Source organism: Gavialis gangeticus, unplaced genomic scaffold (genome assembly GCF_001723915.1).
Source record: "Gavialis gangeticus isolate Ggan-Ray unplaced genomic scaffold, GavGan_comp1, whole genome shotgun sequence".
In the NCBI taxonomy this organism is placed as follows: domain Eukaryota; kingdom Metazoa; phylum Chordata; order Crocodylia; family Gavialidae; genus Gavialis; species Gavialis gangeticus.
This window is the reverse complement of record NW_017729029.1, coordinates 38,459,143-38,468,405: the sequence shown is the minus strand read 5'-3', so window position 1 is coordinate 38,468,405 and position 9,263 is coordinate 38,459,143.

The window sequence follows — 9,263 nt, the reverse complement described above, 5'->3', positions numbered from 1 at the left end:
CTGGAAAAGGGCTATTTCTCTTCTGAGGGAAACCTGAGCAACTGAACAAAGAGGATGATAGCAAATATTTTGCCACTTTCCCTTCAGTTAAAGACACGGCAGAGAATGTTGATTTCTTTTGGATGGTTATTAGGCCTGTGTGAATAGGGAAGTATTTGATTTGGATTTGGATTCAGCCAATTTGGAGGACAGTGATTCGATTTGGAGATTTGGATCACTGTCCTGAATCAATACGGCTAAACTGGCTTTGAAAGATTCAGCACCGATTTGGACAGATTTGGTGATTTGGATTGGCCAGGGAGAGGCAGGCACAGCTGGGTGGATGCAGGTTCTCCCTTGGCTCCTCCAGCTGTACCTGTCTCTCCCTGGGTGGGGGGAGCTGTGGGAGAAGCCCCCATGGCTGCCTGGTCTGGCCCCATCCCCCTCCCGGTCCCAGCCTAGTCCTGGCACTCAGTGGCGACACATAGGGGATGCACGGGTGTGCACATTCACCCCCTGCGAGCACTGGTGCACCCCCTGACAGCCAGTGTTCCCAGGCAGGGGGGCAGGCAAGAGTGCTGGTGCCCCCTCTGAGAGTGGTGGCTGGGAAGTGGGAGGCACCAGGAGAAGCAGTCCTCCCTGTGGCTGATCACACTTACCCAGAAGTGCACACACCAAGAAGTACAAGTGGCATGCTGCTGTCACTTGTGGGTTGGTGGGATTGGCTGTGGGGGGACCACCCCCTGGTCACTGACTGTCTGCTAGGGGAGGAGGCAAGTGCCTCCCTGACTCACTAGGCACCAGGTGCCCATGCTGGCACTTAAACAAACAAACAAACAGAAAAGCCCTGCACCCACCAGCTGCAGCAGTGGCGATTGGGGCCTCTGGCCACTTGGGGCTAGTGGGGGGCAGCAGGGATCGTCCCTCCTGCCTGGCACCCACACAGCAGCTCCCCCATGGTGTGAGTGTAGCACAGCTCGGCAGGGTGCTGTGTGCTGTCTGGGAGCTGGAGCCACTGGGCCTGAGTGGTGCCAGGCTCTAGCTGACACGTGGAGCGGCCTCAGCTCCTGGACAGTGCACAGCACCCTGCCGAGCCGTGTTGCACCTGCCTCATCGGGTGGCAAGTGGGGGGAGGGCATCCCCGTTGCCCCCCACTGCCTCGTGCTGCACAGGGGGGCTCTGCCACGAACCCTCAGAAGTCCTGATCACTGTTTCCAGAGCTGGTAAGTGTGGGGCTTTTTTTTAAGTGCAGGGAGTCTGGGGCTGGGCAGGGGATGGAGCTGGGCAGGGCAGCCATGGGGGCTTCTCCCGTGGCTCCTCTGGCTGTACCTGCCTCTGTCCCAGCTGGGAGAGCTGCAAGGACTATGTGTGGGGGGCGCGATGCAGGTGCGGCTCGCTCTGGGCAGCAGCAGGGCATAGCCCCCACTCCCAGTACTGCTGTGCCCACATCAGTGCTGGGAGCAGGCCCTGCTGCCACTTGCCCCCTTCTACCTGGAGCGAGCTGCATTTGCATCCTGCCTCCCCAGCCCTGGATGGGCAAGCGGCAGCAGGGCAGAGGCCCCACTCCTAGTGCTGTTGCACCCTCATCCCCTGCCTCCCTCCCTTAGTAGTATGCCGCCCTGCCCTGCCTGGGCAGCTTGTCGCAGTCCCAGTCCCAGCCCCAATCCCTCCCTCCCCCACATCCCTCCCTCTCCCTTCCACCAACCCCAACAGACTTATCAGCTGGAGGCAGCTGTGTCAGCTGCCTGTTTAGTCTTTAGCCAAATCTCTGAAGTGGCCAAATCTTTTCTGAAGCTTTCCCAAATTGATTTGGATGCTTTGAATCAATTTGGAGCTTTTAATTGGTCTCCCAATTCAATTTGGATTCAGAGATTCGGTCCCCAAATCGGGCCAAATCTCCTCTGAACTGAATCAGCTACCGAAACTTTGCATAGCCCTAATGGTTATATTTGTAAATACTGGGCTGCCGGCTCATGAGGGGTAGGTGAGCTGACTCAGGTCTGTATGTGCACTGCCTGTGCCTCCCCACAGAAACTCTCAACATTAATTCTGTGGGACTCAGAGCCCACCTACAAGCAGGAGTCTGTTCCACCTCCCACTGGAGTCAAAGGGATGTCTTTCAGTGATTTCAGTGGAAATTTTACCAAAGCCATGTACAGGTTACTTCCATTTTACAACTAAGGAAAGAGAGAAGTTGCATGACTTATCAGTGGTTCATGGAAGTTGGAGAACTGCCAATAGAATCTAGTGTGTCGGCTTCCCAACCCTGCACTTGCCACATAACAACTACTTTTTTCCAGAGATGCAGAAAGAGCCCATTTTGTAAATCCTGGCCTATGTCTGGATCCTTGTTAGCTTGTTTCCCTTTGATCTGTGCACAGTGTGGTGGGGGGAAGGACTCACATGAAAGGTCCTGGTGTTGTCCCATCTCTGGAAAGGGCAAGATATGGATGGTGTCAGTTTGGCTAGGCCCACACAGAATTGATTTGAATCTAGGATCTAACTAATGTGACCTGCTGGAGCTTGGGATTGTGGAAGGTTCTGGTTTGGACTCATTTCTAGCACTAACTCTAGATCAGGACTTCTACTGAATGGGTTCTGTTAGGTTTTGTTGTTCCCAGTGTGGTCTGGCTTCTGGGGCTGACATACCAAAAGGTTGTGGTATCACTGGGTTGAAGGTAAGCAGCAAGCCCTGCCATTTTCAATTCTGGAATGAATTCCAGTCTTTACAGAGAACTGGAGGTGCTCACTCTCAGAATTAGTTCTTGTGTCCAGTGGACCTAAACTTTCACATCACATTGTCTTGAGGTCACATTGTGATATGATGGGGCAACATGACTGCCACCCCTGGGACTATTGCCAAGTCCTAATAGTGATGATGTGAGAGTGTGGGGTGATCTTTTCTGCCCCCACTCCCCATTTGGGGTTGGGATGCTGCAGCCTTCTACAGGTGTGATGACATTTAATAGCTCAGTTGCATTAAACAATGGATGAGTGAATCGGCTCCCTCTTGAGTTTCAGCCAGGGCTCAGCCTCTCTCTCTCTCTCATTCAAAATGTCAGGGGCACTTTCTAGTCATTTAAATAAACAAAAGTCACCTGTTTCTCAGATCAAAGCACAAGTTGTCACGATGACAGCATTGGGTGATAGGAGCATGGAACCTGTAATGAGCTGAAGTGGGATGTCTCACTGTGAGAGACAAAGAAAGATGGGAGGAAGAGAGAGAATTAGTCAAATTAGGGCATTGGAAACTATGGCCTAGTTCTGTCACCTTTCCTCCCCTCTCAGTCCTAAATACCCTTCTGAATGTAGAGGGAGAGGACAATTGTCTTCCTTGTTGCTAGCTGTGTCCCAGACTCCAGTTCTGGAATGCGTATTCTCCTCTGCGCTTAGTTGAAAATGGGAAGTGATGTCAGTCTGTGGAATGCCCCTTGCAGCACATCTGGGAGGAGCACTGATGTCCCTTGGTGACTTCCATAAGTATTCTGGGGACTAAGGAAGATTATCTAGCCTAACTTCTAAAACTCGTTAAATAAGGTTAGTTAATGCAGAAATGTGCCCAATAGGTTACTTCATCATTAATATTAACACAAATTCTGTGTGATAAGACTACTGGATGTACCTTGCTTGCCATTGAGCAAAAAAATACCAGTTTTTAATTGTCTATATAAGTGGCATCTACCCTAAATCAGATCATTGGCATGCACCACTAAAGCTAGCTCCTGGCAACCTCTGCATTTCCTTTGCCTCTTTTTCCCTTAGCTTTGCTTCTCAGCCTAACTTGACCTAACTTTGTTAATTCTAAAGTAGCCCATCAGCCTAAGACGTTTAAGGGTCTATATCTCTCTAGACTCAAGGGAAGCTCTTTGGAGGTAAGGCCTTTGTAGGAAGTGGGAACAAATCACTGTTTGGCTAAATTTGTTCTGAAAGGCACACATAGGCTTTAATACAAACCCATCAGTTCTTGTCTGTCTCCTATAAGCTTGCTCTGTCTCTGAGGAGAAGCTGTGCTATTGCAGCATGAGGCATGCATGGGTTACCTGTCTGTCCAGCTACTGCAGGGCTGGATATGTTTTGGAAAGTGTGAACCACAGCCAGTTCAGTCCAGGAGATCAGAGGTAGAAATTCTGCCTGGTGGGGGAGAATGTAGGATTCCTATAAGTTAACCTCTGTTGGGGGAGAGGGGGAGTATTAATTGTGCTATACTTCCTGAGAGGAGGGTTTAAATCTTGGCCTGGTTTTTCCAGCTCCATGTCTACCAGTGATAGTATATTTGTTCTCAAAGGAAGGGGTAGCCCTGCAGGGTCATGGGGTGAGGATATTCCCAGGCTAGTACTGAAGTTCCCATTTATTACTACAAGCTGCTCTTTCTCTTTTTTTCCTTCCACCTCCTTGCCCCTCCTCCATGACCAACTGACCATCTCTATCTTGTGCCTACGCACTGTTGTTTCACTCTACACCAGATGCATGTTTATGCCTCCTGGAGCTGGAGATTGGAGAGGACAGGGGGGGAAGAATACAATAGGGGATTTAAGCTGGGACCCAGATAAGGTCTGCAAAAAGAACTGAATTTGTCTGACTGATTCACTCTAAGGATTATATGGAGCTTCAGCAGGACCCTTGGTCTCATATAATATTGTATTCTCAGCAGCTCAGAGGTGGGAGACTGCAAGAAGAGAATGGGACAGTACCCAGAGGCAGTCATGCCTGGCTGCCAGGGGAATCTCAGGAAATGAGAAACTTAGTGAATCTCACCTCTGGCAGGTTTGATAACCCCCCTTTCTGTTATTCTCTGAGGCTGGCTACGCTTTGAAAAGTCACAGGGCACATTTCTAGGAAGGCTCAGGAAATACTTTGGGAAATTGCTTAAGATTGTCAGGGCGGCTAGGATCTGGAACCAACTTCCAAGCGAAGTGGTGCTGGCTCCTACCTTGGGGGTCTTTAAAACAAGGCTAGACAATCACCTTGCTGGGGTCATTTGACCCCTGTACTCTTTCCTGCCATGGCAGGGGTTCAGATTTGATGATCTGCTGAGATCCCTTCCGACCCTACAAACTGTGAAACTATGAAACTAAGAAAGCTGTTCCACTGTGGGTGAGAGGGGTTATGGACAAAGGCAAACAGGAGAGCTGAGCTGACTCTCTCCAGAGATGCAGATGGAAGCTCTTGAGGAGGCCTAAACTGCAAATAAGGTAAAAGAGAGCATGAGGGAACCTCCCACTAACCTATCCCCCCCAGTGACACATTGGGCACAGAAACTTCTGCCTATGAGATTGCCAGTGTAATTTAGAAGGCTCAAGAAGTTTAGAGAGTTTGGACAGGGTTCAGTGAGGCATCTGGGCATCAGTTTATCCAAATAAATCTGCCAGCTGGGATGATCACCCCCTCTAACCTTTGATGGTTTATCTTTACATGTTGTACAGATGTTGCACAAACTGGATAAGCCCTGGAGCAGATTACCTAGGAGGTTGTGGAATCTGCATCACTGGAAGTTTTTAAGTGCATGTTGGACAGATACTTGCCTGGGGTGTAAGAGACAGGGGAGCAAGGAATTATAAGAGGTGACCTCTTGAGGTTTCTTCCCAGACCTATATTTCTATGATTCTCTGAATCTTCACAGCTTGTAATACCAGAAGGGCCCATAGTGATAATCTGGTTTGAATTTATAGCACAGGCAATTAAATTTCATTCAGTGATTCCTGCCTTGAATACAGCAACTTGTATATGGCCTGGGGCATCTCTTTCAGCAAGACAAAGACATGTGACCTTGACTTGTTATTCATGTCTCTGATTTCTGGACTTTGAGATGCAGACTGTTACTTGTACAAATGTAGAGGATTTTTCATGTTATGGCAGGATATTTACAGAGTAAATTGCTTTAAAATCGCAGAGCTTCTTTATAAGGCTTGCATCATAAAGCAGTTGAGTATTAATCACTTAATTGCCCTCTGGAAACAGAACATTTCCAGTAGAAAATACTTCCCAACTGTCAAGGGATCAAAGAGAACTAGGATGTGCATATGTTTGGTATTATGACTTTGCAGCCATGTTATTACTTGAAAGGCTGCTCTTTCCTCACTGTTGTTGTTTACCTTGGAATAGCCAAATTTGCTGAGGGTCTCACTCCCAGCCAGCTCCACTGAGTTTTGACTGCTGCAGATCGATATTTTTAATTAGATGTTGTTTCTCATTTTGCTTTTATTGGTTGAGTAAGCAAATTAAAACTGAGCAATATGTTGTGGTATGTTACTTTGGGTCAGTTAAATGCAAATGTTATTTCATCGGTTAAGTGAAGGCCACATTCCTGCCACTCAATGTGAAGCCAAGCTGTTGGAGGTGCTGTCTGTCCTCTGTAGCCTGGAAATTGGCTGGCATTTATTCTCTTTCAACCCCCACTGAGAACAGTGTTAAAGATGAAGAGCGTTGGTCAGGGGTGCTGTCCTTTACCCATTGGACATGCATTACTTCCAAACATTCAGCCCAATGAGGGCAATGAGCATTTCCCTGTTTCCTTCCTCATTAAATCACAGTCAATTGTCAGCTACTGCAGCTTGGTTTAGCATGGTTCTTTAGGTGGTATTCTGTAGTATGTCCCAGTATCCCTGAGAAGTATTAGAAAGCTTGGGCTGAAATGCACCTAACCAATAAACTCTCACTTAAAATTCTACTTAAGAGCTGTTTGGAATGAAGGAGGTGGACACTGGGTCTACTGAGTAGGAGGAGGGGAGGAGCTGCTCTTGACAGCTGGAGTGGGCCGCCTTGAGGGAGGAGGGATCCTCTGTTGGAAGGAGAGTGGGAGGAAGCAAGATCTGCATTGACATCCAGGACAAGGGAAAGAGGCTTTTTGCAAAAATTTAGGATGTGGAAGGAGAATAGGGAGAAGAGAGGGGAGCTAGGAGTGCAGTGGAGAGTAACTGGGAGATAGGTCGTGCTGGAGATGGTCCTGGGGGATGCTTGAAGAGGGACAGAGCATGGTACAGAGGGAGCCTGATAGCAGAGTAGGGCTAAGGAACACCTGACAAGGCATTTATGTTAAGACTACGGTATTGGTGCCTCATTCCAGGAGTACATCTGGGTGAGGGAGCCAATTTCATCCTAAGCTTTATTGGATTCTGTCATAGCATGAAAAGCACCACAGCTTTCAGCATGACTGGCAGTTTCTGCTTGGTTTAGGCCTTCCAGCCAGAAGGTCTGCACCCTTAAGCATGAGAATGGAGGTGCGTTGGCAAAGGTGTTGGGAGACCCAGGCACTGCCAGGGGCAAGCAGGTCATGGCTTAATTCTCTATACCTAGGTCTTACAACTCCTGTTGGGTGTCTCTCTAATGCACCTGAACTCTGTTAGCAGAGCTTGATGTGGACCAGAATGTCAGGGAGTGGACATGTGATATGTTCTATGTAGCAAATTTACTGCACTGTAAAGATACTGTACATTTTTCAAGGGGTTTGTAGAGGTTTTTCTGTTATCTGCAGATTTGTTGTGTTGTTGTGTCATGTACCATCTTTGATTTTACTGCTCAGCATCTGATGAAGTGAGCTTCAGCTTACTAAAGCTGGTTTGGTTAGTCTATAGGGTGTGAATCTAACTCTGCCTTCTACTTGACTTCAGACTAACACATCTAACTATATTTCTTTACTATATTGCACAGCCAGTTTATTAGGTAATCACTGTGTTGTGTGTTCACACCCTCAGAAGTAAGGGATGTCTGCAGAGTTGTGTGGGCAGCCCAGGGTTGGCATAGCAGGGGATGTCTCAAGTCAGGATTGAGTGGCTTGCCAGGGCTAGGCATGTGGCTCAGCACTGAGTCATCATCAACACTAAAATGTGTGAAAGGATCAGGGTGGAATCATAGGATAATCTCCTTCTCATCTTGCTCTCAGGCCTTCCTCAGGGAAGAGGGAAGAGGAGAGCTGACTGAAAGCTCATCAGCTCCTAATAGGAAAAGCAGAATTAAACTGAGCTTGTAGATGAGTGAATGATTGTTGCTTCATCTGTTTGAGAGATGGCTGGTAATGAAGTTAAAGAAAGCAAAAGAAATGTGTCCAGGAGACGCAGCTCGTAGCCTGGATCAGAGTCTGTGGCTTTAAACCTCCTTGCAGCAGTTTGTTCTCCACCACAGAACACAGCACAGCTTTCATGCAGGTTTTAGGACCCAATGGAACTCTGTGCTTGCCTCAGCCATGAGGGATGACTTCTTACCTTGTGGAGCCAATACAAATAGGGAAGAACAGTGCTGATTGCCTGAGGTTGGGAAGACCTTTCCCAAGAGGGACATTTTGGCAGAATCAGCATTTATAGGGCTTTTAAGCCTTCATCTGCTGTATCTAATACTAACTTCTGTCAGACATGGAGCAGTAAATGTAATGGAGGCCAGACCTGATCTGACACAAGAAGTCCTATCTCTATAGCTTAGACTATTCATAGTTGGGGAGAGCTTTGCTCTGACACCAGTAACAGACTGAGATTAAAATGGTGTCAGATATGTCATTTGTACTCTGCTCCTCTTCAGAGACCCTTCAGTGCCAAAGGAGCTTTGGTACAATACAATGACTGACCAGCCAGTGGTGTTTCAGGACCTTCAGTGTTTCTGATTTAGAGGGTTGAAAGCTGAAGCTGTGCAGGGGTGTGTGGCAGCACACCTTTGGGTGCTTGCCATTTTAAGGGCTGAGGCAGGCAGCCAGCAGGTGCCTGATTAGGGTGGCCATTTTAGGACCCAGCTTATATTGGAGGAAGCAGAAGTTTGCTGCCAGTGGCAATGAGAGAAAAATCAGCCAGCTGAGCCATGACTTAGGAATATCTTGGAGATAAGGGCAGGAGCTCTGTGGGGATGGAATGGAGGCTTCTGGTCCTGGGCATGACCTAAAACTGCACCCTACCAGGGTAGGGAGGCCTGGTGGGACTGCTTGTGGCAGGGAAATCTCAACTAAAAGCCAGGACCTCTAACCTCCCTGGTGAAAGGCAAGTAGGGGCACCTTAGCCCTGGCTCCCACCATCTCAGATTTCATAGACATTAGGGCTGGAAGAGAGACCTCAAAAGATCTTTGAGTCCAGCCCCCTGTCCCAGGGGCAGGAAGTCAGCAGGGGCCATAGGATCCCTATGCCACGTAAACATCCAAATTTCTCTTTAAGGCATTCAAAGTAGGTGCTTGAACCACCTCCAGCAGCAGTCTATTCCAGACCTTGGGGGCCCAGACGGTAAATAAGTTCTTCCTTATGTCCAGCCTGAAACAGTCATGGAGGAGTTTATGACCATTCGACCTTGTCATTCCTTGGGGCGCTCTGGTG